Below are 23,060 nucleotides of genomic sequence, written 5' to 3' on the forward strand. Positions count from 1 at the left end.
GTTCAATAGCAAGGGCAAATAATAGGGGCGAGAGTGGGCAGCCCTGTCTGGTACCTCTTTTTAGAACTACTGGGTCAGATATATACCCATTGCAGAGAATCCGAGAACTAGAGGCTGTATATAAAGCGTTTAGGACACTGGAGAAGCCCGGCGGAAACCCAGAACGTGTGAGCGTGGTGTACAGATGGTCCCAACTGACATAATCGAAGGCTTTCTCTGCGTCGAGAGAAAGAATGAAATGTGCGTCTGGGTTAGCCGTGGAGTTCGGCCAGTGTGAAGCAGCCAGAACCTTTCTAATGTTCCCTGTGGAATGACGACCCTTAATGAAGCCCGTCTGATCTGAGTGGACCACAGAAGGAAGAATTAACTTCAACCTATCTGCCAGAATTTTGGTATACAACTTCTAATCAACGTTGAGAAGTGATATGGGTCTGTATAATCCCAGCAAGTGTGGGTCTCTTCCCGGTTTGGGGAGGAGACGAATGAATGCATCAGTGAAAATATTGTGGGATGGTATGAGAAGTCAAAATTGTATTAAATACTTGTACCAAAGGGTCATTAATCTTAGGGGAGAGGAGTTTGTAAAATTCACCGGAGAATCCATCAGGGCCCGGTGATTTGAAGGATTTAAGTTGAGAAATAACTTGTTCCACCTCCTGAGAGGTAATAGGGGCGCAAACTGAAACGGCAGCCTCTGCACTAATAGTGGGTAGGGCAACAGAGTTCCAGAAAGTGGATTTAGGCTGGGTATTTATGGGGGGTTGGGAGAAGATATCTGTGTAAAAGTCTGATAACACCTTTGCTATGTCACTAGATTTAGTCATTAGGGAGCCTTCTGGGGATTTGAGCGACTGGATAAGGGAATTTGGTGCAGTCCCTTTCAATAAATTAGAAAGAAGACAACCAGTTTTGTTGCCAAACCGATAAAATCTATGATTTTTGTGGAAAGAGTGTTTATTACCCATAGTGGTCATAATTGAATCAAAATGCGATTTAGCTGCGGAATATTTCTGTCTATTAGAGGGGGTCGGAGACTGTCTGAGGTCCTGGTAGGCCGCCGTCAGTTTCTGTTGCAACACTTTGAAAGTTGAGACAAACTTATTTTTACGCCGAGACACATACTCAATAAGTTGGCCTCGTAATACAGCTTTAGTGGCCTGCCAAAACACCAGAGGGTCTGAGTGTGCTGATTGTATATTGTTAGGGAGGTAGTCCTCCCAGCAAAGTCTAAGCTGCTTGCGAAAAGGGACTGAGGAGACAAAAGAAGTAGGGAATGGCCATCATTTAAAAGCTTCCACATCTACATTTAAGGCAATAGTGGTCCAAACCAATCCATGGTCCAAAAGTACCATGGGTTCAATTTCGGCCTGGCCAATATCATCACCCCTTGGGCTTTTGAATTGTAGGCGGCGGTGGCCAGCACTCGCCATCCCAGGGAATTTAATTTTTGTGCTTCCGCCTGGAGGAGATGAGTCTCTTCAAGGTAAACCAGATCCATACCCAGTTTTTTAAGATACAAGAGGCACTTCTTCCTGTTTATCGGAGAATGTATACCTCCAATATTCCAGGAACCAACTTTAATGGTAGCCATCATTTCAAAATGAAGGAGAAAGGCGATCAGAGACCCCCTCCAATAAGTAACACCATGCTCTATATATTATAATTTGAGGCACCAATAAGTACAAAGATAACATAAAAGAAGGCGTGATGTAAAAGGGGAAATGGAAGCAAGCACACAGCACACTCACATACAACAAAGTAACATTCGAGAGGGGATTCACAAAAAGGAATCACCGTCTCCTTGAGTCTATAGACTTCACGGTGAGAAACAAAATAAGGCCGTAATGACATGGAGCTGAAGGGTCTGATGTAGAAAGTGGTATAGTGCAGGCCCCTTCACCGATTGAGGAAAACAGACTACTACCCTTAAGTTATTGCAGCGAGATCTGTTTTCCAGATCATCCAACTTCTCCCACACCTGTCTGTCTGATTTCTGAAGTCTGGAGGATGACTTTTAGGGCTTCAATAGCCTGCAAATTATCACCTGCAGTTTGCTCTACCAGGGCAATACGCTGTGAGAGCTGTTTACATTGGTTTTTGATGTCTGTGACCGTGAGCTGCAGCAGTGTGCTCCTGTGATTGCATGTGGAGCAGTGGCTGAACAGTTTTCTTAATTGTCCTGACAATATCCTCATAAGAAAGAATATGGGGATTATCATCTCCCTGAGAGTCCATAAGAGGCTGTTGGTCACTGCGCTTAGGAGGAGAGGGGGGTGATGTGCTCCCTCCGGGAGCATTAGACTCACTGCCTGTTTTGGATGCAGTTGCAGCCGCCATTTTGGTCTTGGTCTGGCCATGGGCGAGTGGGCTTTCCCGGCATGTCCTCCAAGTACTGCTTCATCCAGCGGGGGCTCGAGGATCAGCGGCTGCCAGTGGGAGAGCGCAGGAGTGTTCTGGAGACGCCGACTAGGGCGGTAAGCAGGTGTGGTGATTTTGGGACGATTTTGGCACTTTGGGCCGATAACAGGGTGAAATCAGCCCAAAATCGCAGGTGTGTGACATCTGATGCAGGCCCGTGTGCATAGGACCTGATCAGGGAGGTCGGACGGTCAGCACATAAGATCACGTCCGACCTCCCTGTATGCATATGCCTGCCCACCTGACAGGCATATGCATGCAGACTGACCGGTGGAGCAGTGGGACGGGCAGCGGGTCCCTGAGCGCTTAGCTGGCGGCGGAGGCGAGTACTGACCTGGCCGTGGCGGTTTAATCACAGATGTCAGCGGCGGTGTGGGAGTCGGGACGGGCAGTGCAGTGGCAGGTATTAGAGTGCGGCCAGTCATTTGACAGGTATTTAAAAAATCTAATACCCACCACTGCACTGCCCGTCCCGCAGCGCTGCTGACATCTTCTGTGATCACACCGCCCGGCCAGGTCAGCACTCGCCGGCGCCGCCAGCCAAGTGCTCAGGGACCCGCTGCCCGCCCCACTGCTGCTCCTGATGAGAATCACCACCACCCACTGCTCCTCACCGCCCGCGATTTATCACATGTAAAATTTGGCTTATGAAGTGCCAAATTGTATGTGAGCCTCCCGGGCGGCTCACAGGAGAATTGGGTCCGACTTGTCCTTAGGACAAGTCGGCCTAATGTATGGGGCCTTTACCTCTGTGGAGGAGCTACCACCCCCCCCCCACCCTCCACTGCCACTGGTCCTAAACCCCGTCACGGGACCAGCGCATGCGCTGTAGCTTCTTCAGTACTGCGCCTGTGCTGGGCAGCAGTCCATAGTAGCGTATTCACGATCCCAAATTCGGCACATGCAGAGTATCATCCTCGGTACTGCACATGCGTAGAACCCGTTTTTATGGGCTGCCGTCGCTTGCAGCCCATGGAGGCATCCCAGAACTCCTCCTAATGGCACTGCCTTGGGTGATTGGCAGGTCAGACTTCCAATAGGAAGTCACTGCTAGTCACAGTGAAGCCAGTGCTGCCTCACAGAGGGCATCTGGCTTCACACAGTGGCAGATTTTACCGGGGGGGGGGGGGGGTGTCTGCAGCCCATAGGTAAAAACCGGCTCTGGTAGTAGATGTACCGGCTCTCATTGATGCTATCAAACTTGTGCTTTTGTCTGATGATGATGTACCTGTACCCGTTGCAAAAAAGACTGATGCTTTCAAGAAACAGAAAGTCATTAAAGCACAATTTCCACACTGCGACTACCTGATGGACATTAGGGCAGATTTATGGGACACGTTGGGTAAGAAGTTTCCTAGTTTTAATAGATTGGTCTCTAGAGATCCACTCCCACCGGAAGATGGTAAATGATGGGAGACGCCTCCCCCTGTCTATTCTCATGTTACTCGGCTGGTAAAACCTTCGGTGCTCCCTGTTACTACTGGCTCTAATAGAGCCAACGGAGAGATGAATGGAACAGTGTCTAAAGTCTTTACGCTCACAAGGGCGATGCATAGACCCACTGTAGCTGCGTCCTGGGCTGAGGCCGTTATCCCCTTCCTCAAGGTGCTAGAGGATGAGTTACCAGCTGAGATCCCAGAGGGATGTAAGCTATGTCTTTCTCATATTAGACAGGCTGCATTGTATATTAAGTGAGAAGTTTGGAAGCTTCATCAGCAACTATTTAAACTAGCAGGGGGGGGGGGGGGCAGTGAACCAAATAAGAATGAAGAAATCTGCTTCCCCCAACCTAGAGGTATTGTCTCTGCAGGCAAATGGAACAGGAAGCCTATCCACTGCAACAGAAGAGAATGCCAATCAATACCGACTAGATCTAGGCAGAAAGATGAACATAGCAGCAGGAGAAGCACAAACACAACTGTAAGAGCTATGTGTGCAAATGCTAGGAGCTTAGGAAATAAAATCCCAGAACTAATTGCAATAATGACAAGGGATGAACTGGATATTGTAGCTATTACAGAGACATGGTGCAATGAAAATCATGACTGGGACATAGCTATACCAGGATATACTTTATTTAGGAAGGACAGAATGGGAAGAATCGGAGGAGCGGTTGCAATATATGTGGAAAAAAAGCATAAAGACTACCTTAATACAAAGTATCGAAGAAAAAACTGAGGCCCTTTGGGTGACAATAGAAACAGGGGAGAAGGCGATTCTTCGTATAGGGGTGATCTACAGACCACCAGGTCAGGAAGAGGAACTTGACCAGAACCTATTGCAGGACATCAATAAAATGGCATTAAAAGTAGATGTGATAATCATGGGAGACTTTAATCTACCTGATGTAAACTGGGAGCTGCTTGTTGCAAGTTCCACCAGAAGTAGGGACATTCTGAATTCCTTGCAAGGAGCATCGCTCCAGCAATTGGTGAGGGAGCCCACTCCTAAGGACGCAATATTAGACTTAATACTTACAAATGGTGACAGAATATCTGATGTAAATGAGGGTGAAAACCTGGGAACTTTGTAAGGGATTCTTTGGCAGAGTGGAGGAACTTGGAAGGAGTGCAGGAGAAGTGGGAAAAATTAAAAAGTGCAATACTGAAAGCAATAGAAATTTGTGTCAAAAGAGTTAGGAATAACACAAGTAAAAGGAAGCCATTGTGGTTTGCGAAAGATGTAGCAAGTATTGTGAAAGCAAAAAAGACGCAGAATAATGAGGACAAAGAGGTGTATCTTGTTAGACAGAAGGAGGCTAAGAAGGTAATCAGATGTGCAAAAGCACAGACTGAAGAGAAAATGGCCCAGTCAGTGGGTAAAGGGGGGAAAACTTTTTTTAGGTATATAAGTGAACGAGAAAAACAGAAAGTGGAATAATAAGACTAAAGAAAGAGTGGAAGTCTTCTTGAGTGGGACAATGTAATAGCAGATCATATTAATAATTATTTCTGCTCAGTATTCACTGCTGAAAGAGAGGGGAAGGGGCCACAGTTAAGTTGCAAGTATAGTCAGAAAAATGAGGGAGAAACAAGTACATTTACAGAGGAGAAAGTCTTTACAGGACTCTAAAAACTAAAAGTGGATAAATGGGGCCAGATGGGATACATCCAATGATACTAAAAGAGCTTAAAGGGGAGCTGGTAAAACTAATAACAGAATTAGTCAACCAGTCACTAGCTACTGGAGTAATCCCAGAGGACTGGAAAACAGCTAATGTAGTCCCGCTGCACAAAAGTGGAAGAAAGGAAGAGGTAAGCAACTATCGACCAGTGAGCCTTACATCTTTAGTAGGGAAATTGATGGAAACACTCTTAAAACAAAGAGTAGAATATCTCAAAACCAGCAATTTACAGGATCCGAAACAGCATGGGTTTACTGGGGGAAGATCATGTCAAACAAATCTTATTGACTTTTTTTGACTGGGTGACTAAAGTAATAGATCAAGGTGGGGCTGTAGATGTAGCTTATCTAGACTTTAGTAAGGCTTTTGACACTGTCCCACATCGCAGACTGTTAAAATCCAATCCCAAGCTTTCAAGTTTATTTAACCCCTTCCCGACGTGGCCTTTTTTGTTAACTTTTTTTTTTTTTTCCTCCTCGCGTTCAAATAAGCGTAACTTTTTTAATTTTCTGGCTATATAGACACATGAGGGCTTTTTTTTTGCAGGACAAGTTGTACTTTTTAATGGTACCATTTACTATACCGTATAATATTCTGGGGAATCAGGAAATAATTCAATGTGGGGTAAAAAGAAAAAAAAAGCAATTCCACAATTTTGCGCTGGTTACGTTTTTTTGGAGTTCATAGTTCGTTTAAAATGATGGGTTATCTTTATTCTATGGGTCGTTACGATTCCGGTGATACCAAACTTATATAGTTTTCGTTACGTTTTACCACTAAAAAAAAAATAGAAAATTTTACGGTTTTTCTAATTTGCGTCGCGTCGCCATGTTCTGCGGCTTATAACTTTTTTATTTTTCCACCTATGGACCTGGGTGAGGGCTCATTTTTTGCGGGCTGAAGTGTACTTTTTAATTAATACCATTATGGGATATGGGCGACTTTCTGATCTCTTTTAGTTATTTTTTTTTGGGTAGGCGATGCGACCAAAAAACGTAGTTTTGGCGTTGGGAACTTTTTTCCGTTTACGCCTTTAACCGTGCGGGATAACTAATGTTATATTTTAATAGATCGGACTTTTAGGAACGCGGCGATACCAAATATGTTTATTTTTTTTATTTTTTTTTTATTTGTGAAATGGGGAAAGGGGGGTGATTTGAACTTTTAATATTTTTTAATTTTTATTTTTATTTTTGCAACTTAATTTTTTTTTTTTTTTTACCTTTACTACAAGGCCCCCTAGTGTACTTGACCACTAGGGGGCGCGATCGCCTGTACTAGGTTCAGCCATAGAGCTCTATGGCTGAACATAGTGATTTTCAGCACTTCCTATTACATCCTGCCTCAGGCAGGATGTAATAGGAATGCTGACACGGCCAGCACAGGGGTCTACATTAGACCCCTGGCTACCATGGTAACCGATCGGCACCCTCCGATCTCGCCGTGGGGGGCCGTGATCGGCGCCGGAGGGGGGCGCCCCCCCTCCGATCAGCTATTTAAGCACTGCGGGCGCTTTGCCCGCGGTGCTTAAAGGGTTAAACGGCCACGATCGGCGAACTCGCCGCTCGTGGCCGTGAGAGCAGGTGCCTGGCTGTAATATACAGCCATTACCTGCTCTCTTTCAAGCCAGCTCACTCCGTGAGCTGGCTTGATTCCCCCGCAACCGACATATGACGTAAATGTACGTCATATGTCGGGAAGGGGTTAAGATAGTTGAATGGATAAGAGCGTGGTTGCAGGAAGGAAAACAGAGAGTTGTATTAAATGGAGTACAGTCAAAGGAGGTAAAGGTTACAAGTGGGGTACCCCAGGAATCTGGGGCAAGGGGAGTCGATTCACATGTTCCCCTTGTCGGCATTGCGGCGTCGGGATTTCCATACCAGTCCCCTGCCAGACGTGTGTCTGATCCAAGTGCACTATCGTGCAGGTCTCCTTTTGTTTTGTTTTGTTTTTTATTTTTCACGAGGACAGAGCTGTCCTTGGGATGAGGACTGCTCATTTACCAAAAGTGATATCCAAATTTCATATGAATCAGGAAATTGTGGTTCCAGCTTTGGACTCTATGGAGATGACTCCCGAGGAGTGTTCTCTGAACCTAGTGCGAGCCTTAAAAATCTATGTAGACCGTGCCACTTCTATACGTTAGTCCAATTCCTTATTCATTTTATATGGATTTCACAAACAGGAATGGCCAGCAACAAACAGACTTTAGCTCGCTGGATTTGGCTTGTAATTCCGCAGGCTTATGAACAGGCCCAGATTCCCTTACCTACATATATATCTGCACATTCTACCAGGTCCGTCGGACCGTCATGGGCAAGGTGGCAACGTGGTTCTCTATCCACACATTCATTAGATTCTATGCCTTTGATACGTTCGCCTCCCAGGAGGCTTCCTTAACTTGCTGGATACTTCTGGTCCCTCAGGCGAGTACCCTACCTTGACTGAGTGCTAAGTGAATTTGTCAAAATTGGTGTGAAATTTGGCAAGCAAACATTTTTATTCATCACAGTGATCTGGAATATTTACCTTTTATATAGAAAATATAATCTTTTTGTACAAATTTTGTATTTGAATTTATATAACAAATGTAAGCGAAGGTGGCATTTTTAGCAGAGATTTTAACAGAGATTTTGGCACTCAAAGGATTAAGTATTGCTTTCGAACATCCTCAATGTGGCGATGACCAAGAAACCCGAAGAAGAAAATGGAAGTTACCTTGGGTTAACTCTTTCTTCGAAGCTCATGTTTGCCAAAGGTTGCCCACCCTAACACGTCTGATAGCATATGGCATATATTGGTATATATGGGTGTGTCATGTGTGACCATGGTCACTAGTTCCCTCCTTTCTATTTGTGAGTGCACTAGGGTGTCCATTACCTTTCTTCTTCCTTTTCGCTTCCTGCTGGTTGACAAAACTGAGATGAGCATGGAGGCGGGGTTATAGAATGATAAAAGCTTTGATGTTTGGTGCCTGATCCTCTGGATCCGCCTACAACCCCGGTGTTAGCCCTGTGGCTCCCATGAACCTCAAAGAAAGAGAAGTAACCGGAGGCAAGTCTACAATAACTCTCGTTTTCCCAATACACAGGGTTACACAGTAGTGAAGAAGACATCTGGTGGTGAGCATGAGACACCCAGTAGTCACCCCTGTGTGTCAGAAGGACAGAAAAGGACCCAGAGCCCCATAACAGGGCCCACACCTCACTCACTGATACATGGGAGAGACAATGACCAGAAGATCCTGGAACTTACCAACAAGATCATCCAGCTGCTGACTAAAGAGGTGATTGATGGGAATGGGACATTATACAGTGACATCGGGGGAGGTGACTGCTGGGTATGGGACATTATACAGTGACATCGGGGATGTGACCAGAGAGGTGACTGCTGGGAATGGGGCATTATACAGTAACACTGGGGGATATGACCGGAGAGGTGACTGCTGGGAATGGGACATTATACAGTAACACCGGGGGATGTGACCGGAGAGGTGACAGCTGGGAATGGGACATTATACAGTAACACCGGGGGCTGGGAATGGGACATTATACAGTAACACCGGGGGGGGGATGTGACCAGAGAGGTGACTGCTGGGAATGGGACATTATACAGTAACACCGGGGCTGGGAATGGGACATTATACAGTAACACCGGGGGGGATGTGACAGGAGAGGTGACAGCTGGGAATGGGACATTATACCTTACATCGGGTGATGTGAGCAGAGAGGTGACTGCTGGGAATGGGACATCATACAGTAACACCGGGGATGTGAGCGGAGAGGTGACTGCTGGGAATGGGACATTATACAGTAACACCGGGGATGTGAGCGGAGAGGTGACTGCTGTGAATGGGACATTATACAGTTAGGGCTATTTCACATGCACCAGGAAGCCATGCTGCACACAGCAGTTTACAATGCTAGGAATGGCCACACCTGCAGCCGTCCCTTCCAGTCGTGACATCCGGTTGCAACCGGGCGGTTATTAACTACTGTGCACGGCAAGGCATTTGGCCGTGTGGGGTTTCGCCGCCCGGCAGGACCCACAGCATGTGAAATAGCCATTACACCGGGGGATGTGACCGGAGAGGTCAGTGCTGGGAATTGGGCATTGTACAGTAACACTGGGGGATGTGACCGGAGAGGTGACTGCTGGGAATGGGACATTATACAGTAACACTGGTTGATGTGACTGCTCGGGATGGGACATTGTACAGTATAACCGGGGAAGTGTCTGGGTGATTACTGTATCATTGTGTGTGTCAGGTTCCTATAAGGTGTCAGGATGTCACAGTCTATCTCTCCATGGAGGAGTGGGAGTATATAGAGGAACACAAGTGTCTGTACAAGGACGTGATAATGGAGAATCACTGGCCCCTCACATCACTGGGTAAGAGGAGAATTCATTTTATTGTACAGGGTACAGCAGATATACACAGATCATCTGCTAATCACACCTGTACAATGTCCTCAGTCACTGTGTGTCTCCTACAGATGGGCTCAGTAACAGAGGTACCCCAGAGAGATGTCCCCTTCCTCTATATACCCAGCACTGTACAGAGGAGAATCACAGGACCCCACAGGAGGATCAGGTAGGTGGGATTTACAGTCTCCTCTGTATATCAAAGTGACTGGCACTATATGAATTGCAGCAGGTGTGTGTCTTATACATTGATATTCTACTGTGTAATCTCAATAACATCAGACATTACTAATGGGTGTGGTATAACACACTGACAGTCGGGATTCGGACAGTCATTAGCCCGACATCGTAATCCCGACTGCACGGCGGGGGGAGCGCAACAATGCCCCTCGCTCGCCACGCTGCGGGCACAGTGGCTCGCTGCGATTGCCACCTATTTTATTCTCTCTCTATGGGGGTTGTCGGGATTCTGACGTTGGGGTAATGACTGTCGGAATCCCGACTGTTGGTGAGTCGTCCGGCACCCTTACTAATGTGGTATTTCTTTTAGGTTCAGTGTGAAGATTTGACTGCTATTAAGGCAGAAGGTACAAAGGGAGAAGAGACGGATGTGACTGATAGTAAGGCAGAAGATACAGAGGGAGAAGAGACGGATGTGACTGATAATAACGCAGAAGATACAGAGGGAGAAGAGACGGATGTGACTGATAATAACGCAGAAGATACAGAAGGAGAAGAGACGGATGTGACTGATAATAACGCAGAAGATACAGAAGGAGAAGAGACGGATGTGACTGATAGTAAGGCAGAAGATAAAGAGGGAGAAGATACATGTATGAGGGGTGATCAGCAGTGTGAGGAGGTGGAGGAAATCCCTACAGACACCAGCACAGGTGAGGAATAATCAATTACATATTTTCCTTATTCTGCCAATACAGCTTACTCTTATCCTACACCCTCCTCTGTCAGACCAAACTAATGAGGACAATGCATCTGTTAAGTGGAGGAGTCCAGAGCCATCAGCCCCTATTATACTCCTGCTCTCCCCTCACATCATGTCACCGTATGTTACCAGCCCAGGGATCTGACCAGTCTCCTCACCACACTATCTGGTGTATCTCATACATCAGGAGCCATCAGCCCCTATTATACTCCTACTCTCCCCTCACGTCATGTCACTGTGTGTTACCAGCCCAGGGATCTGACCAGTCTCCTCACCACACTATCTGCTGTATCTCATACATCAGGAGCCATCAGCCGCTATTATACTCCTGCTCTCCCCTCACATCATGTCACTGTGTGTTACCAGCCCAGAGATCTGACCAGTCTCCTCCCCACACTCTCTGGTGTATCACATACATCGGCAGCCATCAGCCCCTATTATACTCCTACTCTCCCCTCACATCATGTCACTGTGTGTTACCAGCCCAGAGATCTGACCAGTCTTCTCCCCACACTCTGGTGTAACTCATACATCAGGACCCATCAGCCCCTATTATACTCCTGTTCTCCCCCTCACATCATGTCACTGTGTTACCAGCCCAGAGATCTGACCAGTCTCCTCCCCACACTCTCTGGTGTATCTCATACATCAGGAGACATCAGCCCCTATTATACTCCTGTTCTCCCCCTCACATCATGTCACTGTGTTACCAGCCCAGAGATCTGACCAGTCTCCTCCCCACACTCTGGTGTAACTCATACATCAGGACCCATCAGCCCCTATTATACTCCTGCTCTCCCCTCACATCATGTCACTGTGTGTTACCAGCCCAGAGATCTGACCAGTCTCCTCCCTACACTCTCTGGTGTATCTCATACATCAGCAGCCATCAGCCCCTATTATACTCCTGTTCTCCCCCTCACATCATGTCACTGTGTGTTACCAGCCCAGAGATCTGACCAGTCTCCTCCCCACACTCTCTGGTGTATCTCATACATCAGGAGACATCAGCCCCTATTATACTCCTGCTCTCCCCTCACATCATGTCACTGTGTGTTACCAGCCCAGAGATCTGACCAGTCTCCTCCCCACACTCTCTGGTGTATCTCATACATAAGCCCCTATTATACTCCTGCTGGAGTAGTGGTAACCAGTGACCAGGACATGCTGCCAGTATACCCCACAGCTATTGTGCTGCCAGTGTATAGTGTGTGAGAGAAGTGACTGGCTGCACAGTGTCACTGGCTTATGTGGGTTCCTGTCCCATAGTACTAGCTGGGCAATGTGTAAGCTGGGGTAATGTTACTTCCCTCAGTCTGAATGTCTCCGTGGCTGGGTCTATGCAGTCTGCTTGGTGATCCCATTGTATTGTATGTTATGACCACACTTTGGAGGTCATTCTAGTTTGATTGTTCCCCTGCGCGTTCACACGGGGAGCGATGTTTTGCTATTGTGCACGCGTATAAGCATTGATTCGCATGTGCAGGCTCCGTTTGGGAACGGACGTGGTGACTTGTATAGTCCCCTGCCATACGTCACCGGATGTCAGCTGCCCGCCCTCCTCCCGTACAAGGGTGCCGCAAATCTGAGTGTACATATAGAGATGTAATTAGTGGTTGTGGTTGGTAAATTCATATTAGACATCATGGACTCACTCATGGTATTATCCTATATGTATATGGGGTCCTCAGCGCCTTACACAGTATATAACAGAAACACTGCAAACATAACCAGAAATAGGGAAAAGATGGTACAGAACATTGCATTATAAATAGGTGTCCGGAAGGAATGGGAGCCAGTGTAGGGCCTGTAGGAGAGGGGGGCAGAAGCCGTCAGTTGGAGAACATGAGCTGTGGACAGAGATGGACGTTGGGGAGGACACACAGGACAATAAATACAGAACCAGCTCTCTAACGGGGGTGGGAACTGGGGGCGCTTATTGTGGGTAGCTTCTCAGCAGCTGCTATAGAAACAGGGGTAGTCAATCCGGTACTTGTTTCCTAGCACGGCGCCCACGATATTAAATTGTATGGCATCTAATCGCATCGCATGCGGGCATATGGCATGCAATGTGATTTTAAATTGTATAAGCCCCTATACGATTTTTAATTGTATAAGCACAATAATGGGTGCTGACAATGTTAAATGCACCCCCACGCCACCCCCAGTGTCAACGGCCATAGGCATCCTCCGACCTTTTCATACCCCCACTATCCACGACGGTTTGGAGTTGATTTTATATAGTGTGGCGAGCACAGCGAGCCACCGAGCCCGAAGCGTGGCGAGCATCACTTCACATGTATTCCACGTCACCTCGCTGGACGCGGGGTGCTCGCCACACTATATAAATTCTACTCCACACCGACGTGGATAGTGGGGGTATTAAAAGGTCGGAGCATGCGTACCGCCACCCCTCTCAGGTTTGCTGCGCTCGCCACGCTTCGGGTTGACGTTGATGGTACGGGTGGCGTGGGGGTGCATTTAACATTGTAAGCACCTATTACGGTGCTTGTACAATTTTTTATCTTATAGGGGGCACATTTAACATTGAAAACACCCATTAGGGTGCTTATACAATTTAAAATCGTATACCATTGTATATGCCATACAATGGCATACAATTGGATGGTATACAATTTAAAATTGTATAACATCGCATACCATCGTATGCCTTATGGTATGCGATGGGCGTGCTAGAAAACAAGTACCGTCAATCCTGCATATACATATAGGGAAAAAGAAAGAAGCCGCACTAAACCAATTCAAAAGAACAATGCTGGAAATATTTTTAAAAATTATATAAAAAAAATTAATAAAAAATTGGATTGTCTTTACAAAGTTTTAATAAGACATATGGTATAGCATTACTGTATTAAAAACCATTGTAACAATCACAGGGTAAATTTATAGGGTTGCGGTCATTTGGTCGACAGTCATTCGGTCGACATGAGAAAAGGTCACAGTCAAAAGGTCAACATGGGGCTTTTCACTGTTTATCGTGCCGACAGGCGGTATGAAGCCCTACCATCTACTAGGGCGTGATGGGAGAATAAAATAGTGTGCCGAGCGCAGCGGTGCACTTCAAACTGTGTCCATGTTGACTGTGTCGACATTCAGGTAAAAAAACAGTGAAAAACCCCATGTCGAACTTTTGACTGTCAAATCGAATGACCTGTCGAACTAATGACCTTTCGACCTAGAACCATGTCGACCTAATGGTGTCGACCTAATGACTGTTGACCATCATGCTGTAGACCAAATGATCCCAACCCAAATGATATAAAATGTCTACTCCTAATTAAGAGTATGCAATGAATTGGAGAGTCCGTTATTAGTTCTACCCTATAAGGACAGCAAGTATATAGTTACCGCCCCTGGATGTGCTGGCAGGAGAACAATGTCTGCTCTCTGTCCATGTGGTCGGCCTAATGCTGGAATAATTAACCAATATCCACAGGAAATGTAGTTGGGGACAGAATGTTGTTATATCCGGAAGTTCCAAGCCAGAGGTGAGGTCTGCAGGGCCATAACAGCTTGTGTCACTTCTCCCCTGGTGCAGATACCTGCAAAGTCGGTATGATTGGGGAATCCTGTAGGGTTGGTCCGGACTGGGATCCAATATTCTTGGGGGTTTTTTGTCATGAATTTTGACACAGTCAAAATCCCGGCGGTTGATATAACGACGCCGGAATCTCAACCACCGTAATGCCGGCAATTTCTCCCTCTATTCGTGGCGAGCGCAGCGTGTCTGCAAGGGGGGGGGCGATCCACGGCCCCCCCTTGTTGGTGTTTCGGCGTCGGTATTTTGACCGCCAGGATTCCGAACGGTAGGATTTCGTGCTAAATCTACTGAAACGTAGCACCGCGTCCCCTCAAATGGCTCGCCGACGCAGCAAAGCTTTGGACACGATGCATTGCTGTGCTCGGCACACTATTTTATTCTCCCACCCCTGCCTTAGTGGATGGTAGGGCATGAAATACCGCCTGTCGGCTCAAAAAAAAGTGAAAAACCCCATGTCGACCTTTTGACCTACCCCATATCGACCTAATAACCCATGTTGACCTAGTGGTCTCAACCTAATTCTTGTAGACCTAGTGACTGTATCCCATTAAAACTTTGTAAAGACCATCCAATTTTAATATTTCTCCTTCATCCACTAGGTGGCACTGGAGATCAGAGTGGGGAATAGAGGGTGACCATTAGTAGCATGGGCACTTCAGTAGTGTGGCTTGCTCCTCCCCTCTACTACATACTTAGCGCTGTGGCAGTTGTCCTCTTTATTTCACCCAATACCCTTGTGAACTTTCTTTGTGCGCATTGTGGGTTGTTTGGTGTGTGCTGGGCAGACATAACAGGAGGCAGTGCAAAACCTCATAAGGTTGCTTGCAAGAGGTGTCATGCTAAATTTACACCTCAGGTGGCTGCCTCCCCAACAGGACATCCCGGTTTGGGCATCCCAATTATCAGAAGTGATTTCCAATCTATCCTCCGAGTTATCTGCCTCTCAGAGTGACAGGGAGGCCGCCAGGACTCAGCAGGCTGGGTTAACCTCAGCAGTGGAGTTGCTTACCAGGGCCTTGACCCCCGGCCGCTCCAGCCCCACTGGCCCCTCCTGCCCCACAGGCCCCTCCACCGGTCACTGCTTCCAAAAGAGTTTTTGCAAGCATTGATACGGCAGGGTCGGACAATGACATTCACCATCTCGAGGAGGGCGAGTTCCAGGACCCGCAGGAGGAGGACCAACAGGTTTATGAACCTGTTTCCCAGGGTTTGGAAGATCTCATTGATATGGTAAAATCTACTTTCAACGTAGGATGACTCAGATCTCCCACTAGAGCGCCCTCACCTGTTTGGACTGCATCCTCAGGAATGCTTGGCTTCATCCTGACCAGCGCTTTCAGGTCTCTCGAAAGTGTCTGTCTTCATACCCTTTCCCTGCAGACAGCAGAAAGGCCTGCGAGACGCCTCCTTCAATGGATTTGTCTGTCTCTCTCAAAGAAAACAGTATTGCCAATCCCGGGTGTCTCATCCCTGAAGGACATTTTCTCTGCAGCAGGAGTTCTTTAACGGCTAACGCAGGTAAGGTGATGGGTAAATAAGGTGATGGAGATCTGGGCATCCCAACTCTCTAAGGCGCTCACTAGATACCAGGAACTTAGTGAGCTATCCACCTTGGCACATTAAGGAGGCTTCGGCTGATGTCATTGAGGCATCGACTGATGTATACAGGGTCTCCTCCCACATCTCAGCGCTTTCCATCTCTGCACGCAGAGCTTTCTGGTTGTTCCAGTGGCAGGCAGATGCAGAGTCCAAGAGGGCTGTGGAAGCCTTGCCTTTCCAAGGAGATTTTCTTTTTGGTCCTGAACTGGACAAAATGATTTCTCAGGCCACTGGAGGATAGTCAACTTTCCTACCCTCATCGCTTCCCCTTCCTCGCCTAGGTGGCAGGTTCAGAGCCCATCCTTTCGATCTGTTCGCCCCCAGCAGTGCTTTCGTGGCCGCCCCAAGCCAGGCGCTTCCACTGGCCGTGGGGGAGAAGGACGTGGAAAGGGCTCTTCCCTCTCCACCCAGGAGACAAAAGCTTCTCCTAAAACTTCAGCATGACTCTCTCCCCTCCCACATAGGGGACTCCAGGGGGGAGCTCATCTGCGTCTGTTCAAAGACATTTGGTTCCAATCCACCCACGATCGCTGGGTTCGGAACCTCATTGCTTTGGGTTGCAGGCTGGAAGTCCATTGAATCCCTCCTCCCAGGTTCTTCACCACAGGTTTGGCAGCTTCGCTAGACCACGGTACCGCCCTGTTAGCTGCTGTATAAAAGTTGTTGGATGCAGGAGTGGTGATTCCGGTCCCTCCAGACCAGGGGTTAGGATTTTATTCCTCTCTTTTTCTTGTGCCAAAGCCAGACGGCTCCACACGACCGATCCTCAATTTAAAAGACCTGAATCCCTATTTGAGGGATGCACGATTCAAGATGGAATCTTTAAAGTCAGTCATTGCAGGTCTGGAACAGGAGTTCTTGGTGTCTTTGGTTGCTGGTTTTTGTTTTCTAGCAGGGCGCCCAGTACACATTTTGCGTACTGGGTTATTCTCCGTAGTGAAATCGTATCGCATCGCGCAGCGTTTATAGTGGTGTGCGATGTGATGCAATGTCCATATAAAGTGCAAAGGAGTGATTCTGCAATGAAATATTGCATGCGATATCAGTGCACCAAATGCGATGCGATATATCATTGTACAAGCACCCATGCCATGAGATGTGATGTGTGCCTAGTATGAGATGTGATGGGTGCTTACAATTGTTTAGCGTCACCCCCGGTATCAAAGCCACCCCGAAGTGTGGCGAGCAGCGGCGGAACGCAGATTACTTTACATGTATTGCGTGTCCACCCGCCACGCTTCGGGCTCGGTGGCTCGCCACACTACATCAAATCACCTCCACACCGACGTGGATAGTGGGTGTATGAAAAGGTCGGAGGACGTGTTCCGCTGCTCCTCGTGGGGCTCGCTGCGCTCGCCATGCTTCGGTGTGGCGTGGATAGTGCTGGTGTTTTAGGAACACATTCACACCTGAACATTCATACAGCTGACACGGTAATGACGACATGTGTTAACTAATAACTAATTTACTTAAATAATTTGATTAATGTAGCATAAATAATTAAGAACATTCATTAATAATTAAAATATAATAACTTTCAAATCAGAAACAGTAATGATTAAAGAAGAATAGAAGTATAAATGAAAACATGATTATTCGTCCTTTGTGAGGAGCTTCAGGGCCTCAATTATACGGAGGAAAGGGTCCTCAGCTACCAAAGTTTTGCGCCACATGAACTCCGTTAGGTATGACTGGAGCTCATGACACGCAGTGCCTCTTATTGCCCTTATTCCGCCACTTGCATGCGCCCCAAAGTTGTTCCACGTTTTGGGTGTAGACCCCTGTAGCCAGATCAAGAAAATTGCATCGGTGGTTCAACGTGAAATTATGATATCCAGCCAGTTCAAGTTGGCGGTAGAATATGCCCTCCAGCAGTCTGTATATATGGTCGTGCCCGGCTCTATAGTCTGCTAGATGGAGTCCATTAACGTTGTGGCATCACGCCTGGGCACCATTTGCAGGAAGCACTGGCCTGTCTCCTGGCATATCCCTCCGAATACCCACTGCTGTGGAAGAATGTGGCCAGCATTGTTCTTCCTTTTCAAAAAAAGGGTCTCATCCACTTCGACGATGTGGTCAGGTCCACCAATCCTCCGCTGGGGCTGCCCCATTATATCCATGGCGCATGCCTCACGCATCCAGTGGTTATACAGGACAGCCGTCTTCTTGGATATGTCCAGCTGCTTGCTGCAATATTCAATAGACGTCTGCTCCTGGATCCACAAATAAATGAACCGCAGCATGGTGACAAAGCCTGGAAACCAGTGTGCCGCTCTCAGGCTCACTTTCAGCCGACACACTTTAACATGGCAGCGTCACATCGACTCCTTTTATAGAAAGGCCCATTTGCACAATTCTGCGCCATCGGAAGGAGATCATGAGCTTGGAAAAAGGCGACAGCCGCCTCCTCCCTCTTCGGCAGTGAGAACACATTAATAAATCCAGTCATCTCGATAATATCAATGAAACAGCATATAATCTCCAAAAATCACCATCAGCTCTGAGGTATGCTTCTTCTCACGAAAGAATATCACCTCAGAGTGATTTCTGAGAGGATCTGACAGGGGGCGTGAATGACAGGGAGCGGGAATCGCATTGCATGCTACTACTATACGCGATGTGATGCGATTTCACGACATTTGTGTACGTAATAAATCTGGGCGCCCTGCTAGGAAACAAGTACCAGGATGCCTACCGGCACGTTCCCATATGGCCGGCTCACCAGGCTTTTCTAAGGTTCGCCACCCGAGACCTTAAGTTTCAGGCCTTACCGTTCGGTCTGTCCTCGGCTCCCAGGATCTTCACAAAGATCATGGCGGTCATGATGCAGGTTTTGCGGTCTCAGGGCATAACAGTAGTGCCTACCTGAATGACCTTTTTCTAAAAGCATCCTCCAGGGAACAACAACTTTCCAATATTCAGCAGCTCCTGCTTCGGCAAGGCTGGATCCTCAACCTGCAGATGTCTCAACTTCAGCCCTCGCAGCGCCTGTTGTTCCTGGGGGTGATCCTGGACACAGTCCTGCTCAGAGTTTTCCTGCCGCCAGACAAGGTACTCTCTCTTCAGCTCCTGGTTTGTGCGGTGCTCCAAAAGCGAAAGGTGTCTATACATCTTTGCACCGCCTCATGGGGAAGATGGTGGCGAAGCTTTTCAATATGGTCGGTTTCGCTCCCGGCCGTTCCAGTTATTCCTTCTACACCAGTGGTTGGGATCGTACCTCACCATCCATCACAGGATCCTGCTCTCACCTTGGGCCAGATTATCCCTGGCTTGGTGGCTCTACACCTCCAACCTTCTGTAAGGAAAGAGGTTCGGCATCTGGTCCTGGACACTTTTAACCACGGATGCAAGCCTCTCGGGTTGAGGAGCTGTCACTCTGGGCCACCAGTTCCAGGGTCTTTGGACTACACAGGAGGCATGTCTTCCCATCAATGTGCTGGAGCTCCGGGCAATTTACAACGCCTTGATGTAAGCATCGGACCTTCTTCTCAGCATTTCAGTCCGGGTTCAATCGGACAATGCCACGGCGGTGGCGTACATCAACAAACAGGGTGGCACACGCAGCAGAGCCACCATGAGAGGGCTCAAGACCACCTTGAGTCCATCTCCACAGTCTTCATACCGGGAGTGGACATTTGGGAGGCCGACTGTCAGCTGCCACAAGTTTCATCAAGGGGAATGGAAACTCCATCCACAGGTCTTTCAGTGTGTCATCCACCGGTGGGGTTGCCCTCAGATAAATTTGATGGCCTCTCGCCTCAACCATCAAGTGCCTCTATACTGTGCGAGAACTCGGGATCTGGCAGCAGTGAGGGTGGATGCCCTCACTCTGCCCTGGGATTACCAGTTTGTGTACCTCTTCCCTCCATTTCCGCTGTTACCTCGGATTCTCCAGAGAATTTGCAGGGAGCCAGTCACGGTGCTCCTGATAGCACCAGATTGACCACGCCGCTCTTTGTTCACCACTCTAACATCCCTGCACATGGACAAGCCATGGCCTCTGCCGTTGCAAGACAATCTTCTTTCTCAAGGCCCTTTCCTCCATCTGGCCTTAGGTCTTCTGCATGTAACGGCTTGGCTACTGAAAGGGCCATCCTGAGGAAGGCAGGCATTCCTACAGCTGTAATCCCCACCATGCTGCGAACCAAGAAGGAGGTTAAAATACAAAGTTCAGACGGAGACAACACTGGCGCTAAATAAATATATATATATATAGGAAAGCCTATCAAAGTATCTTTCAAAGGCCAATATACAATTCTCCCTGTGTGAAGTCTGTGCTTATAGAGACCGGCAGGAAACAGGGTGCGTACCCCAACTCACTCATAAATGAGGATGTACGTTCCTATCCAGGTATCTTTTTTGGAGGCCAGACGATGGGTATTTTTCACACAAGAATCTCTTTAATACAACTTCCTCCAAAACAGGATACAAATAAAACAATAAAAGGTGATGAGGACACATACAATGGATTCCAGACTTTCAGATGGGCAGATGTTTAACAGCAAAAAAAAAAACTACAACTGGAATGATGTTCGGACTCGTATCCCAGGTGTATCTTGCTTCAAGCCACAGTCTGTCAATCTGGATCCAAGATTATCCAAGAAGGAGGTTACTTTGGCCAATTACTACGGAATCTGAAGGGCTTATGTCTCCTGGTGTGAGGTGTGTGAGGTGTGTCAGGTGTCACCTAGGACTTTTTCAAGCTGGCTCGATTCCTCCTTTTTCTTCAGGCGGGGCTTTCGGCACGCTTGCGTCTGGGTTCCCTGAAGGTCCAAGTATCTGCTTTGTCCATATTCTTCCAAAGGAAATTGGCCTTGTTACCTCAGGTACAGACTTTTTTTCAGGGGGTTTTACGCCTTCAGAATCCTTTTCAACCTCCCACTGCGCTGTGGGATTTGGTTCTCTCATTCTTACAGTATCCACGTGGACCTCAAATTCCTTAGCTGGAAGACTGTTCTCTTTTTGGCTCCGGCTTCGGCCAGGAGAGTTTCGGAGTTCTGTCCTGTCGCCCTCCTTTTTTGATCTTTCATGATGATAGGGCAGAGTTACGTACTAACGCGTCATTCTTCCCTAAAGTCATCTCTTGTTTTCACATCAATCAGCCGATTGTTTTGTCTGCTTTCACAGGTGACTCTCCAGAATCGCGGTCTCTGGATGTCGTCCGGGCTCTAAGGATCTATGTCTCCAGAACTGCCTCGTTACGACAGTCAGACACTTTTGTTTGTCCTTTATGACCCGGCCAAACCAGGTTGGCTGGCGTCTAAGCAGACTGTGGCTAGATGGTTAAGACTGACATTCGTCAGACTTACGTGGCGGCTTCCCTGCCTCCTCCATCTGCCATTTCAGCTCACTCTACTCGATCACTGGGTCCCTCTTGGACAGCTGCCCAAGGTGTGTCTCTACAGCAGCTCTGTTGAGGGGCTACCTGGTCGACAAAGAACCTTTGTCCATTTCTACAGGTTCGATTCCTTTGCAGCCCAAGCCTCTCAGTTTGGCGGAGCGGTGTTAGTGGGTTCCCGGCGCCATCCCGCACAGGAAGAGTGCTCTGGGACGTCCCCACTGTGATCTCCAGTGCCACCTAGTGAATGAAGGAGAAAATGGGATTTTGTACTTACCGAGAGAGAGGAGAGAGAGAGGGGAGAGAGAGAAAGAGTAGAGGGGAGGAGCAAGCCACACTACTGAAAATTCTAAAAGTGCCCATGCTCCTAATGGTCGCCCTCTATTCCCCACTGTGATCTCCAGTGCCACCTGTGGAACCGGAGAAAGGGATTTATCGGTAAGTACAAAATCCCATTTTATTTCCAGCATTCTTCTTTTGAATTGGTTTAAGCGCGGCTTCTTTCTTTTTCTCTATTGTTGAGGACACATAGGAGCAAAGTTACAGCAATACGGGCTAGGGATGACCAGTGAGCGGATGAGGGTCTTAGTTGTCTCCAGGGTGAGAGAGGGTCTGATCCTGGAAGCTGCCAATACTGGGACAGGGACTGATTGTGGGATTGTAAGAAAGGGTGGAGGTCAGGATGACGCTAAGACTGCGGCCTTGCAGCATCGATGGTGAGGTGTCAGTGGATAGTAACATCAAGGATAGTGAGGGGATCGCAGATGGTGGGGAGACAATCGGCTCAGTCTTAGGGGAATATTTACTAAAGGTCCATTTCAAATTCAATATTAAATAATGTTGGGCTTCCAGGACTAAAACACACATTTACTGACAGTTGGATTTTTATATTCATTTTTAAATGTTAGTAAATGTGTCCTAGCCCAGGAAGTCTGGCATTGATTGAGCGAGTTTAAAGTGATCAACATCGCCCTTTAGTAAATATATCCCTCAGGCTGGGTACACACTTACAGATATATCTGCAGAACAACTGATCTATAGATATATCTGTGGACGGATCGGGCAGCGTGTTCTCCGTACATCCTGACCAATCCATGGAGACTGATGTCACAACTGGGCGGGTGCAATTACCTGTGCCGGCCAATTCAGCTGCTGATCAGTGCTGGCTACTGGTGCGGGTGTACGGGAGGTCAGGAGATTGCCCTTACACACAGCACGATGCACCAACTAGCTTTAGAGATGTTGACCATCTGCTGTGTTGCAGAGCTGACGCGCTATGGGGGTTATTTTGGTTCACTCCTTCTGACAAATTCCTTCTTAGAAGGACAAAACCATGTGCACTGCAGGTGGGGTAGATGTTACTTGTGCAGAGAGAGTTAGATTTGGGTTGGGGTTTTGCTTCAAAGTGATATCTATATTGCAGTATAAAAATAAAGCAGTCAGTATTTTCCCTGCACAGAAACAAAATAACTCGCCCAAACCAAATTCTCTCTGCACATGTTACATCTGTCCCCCTGCAGTGCACATGGCTTTGTCCTTCTAAGAAGGAATTTGTCAGAAAGAGTGAACCAAAATAACTCCCTATGTCTGAACAATGTCATTCACAGACCTATGATTGACGGACCAGCGATATATCGGCCAGTGTGTACGC

General features: G+C 47.5%; 2 protein-coding genes across 2 annotated transcripts in view; one reads left to right on the plus strand and one right to left on the minus strand.

Annotated features, from left to right (window-relative positions):
- LOC146007509 (uncharacterized) overlaps positions 1-23,060 on the minus strand; it is a 99,380-nt gene that overhangs the window by 65,116 nt on the left and 11,204 nt on the right. The window lies entirely within an intron of this gene.
- The window catches only part of LOC146007512 (uncharacterized), a 134,173-nt gene that overhangs the window by 48,595 nt on the left and 62,518 nt on the right, over positions 1-23,060 (plus strand). The gene's annotated exons all lie outside the window — the stretch shown is intronic.

Source organism: Crinia signifera, chromosome 6, assembly GCF_055691185.1.
Source record: "Crinia signifera chromosome 6, ASM5569118v1, whole genome shotgun sequence".
In the NCBI taxonomy this organism is placed as follows: Eukaryota; Metazoa; Chordata; class Amphibia; order Anura; family Myobatrachidae; genus Crinia; species Crinia signifera.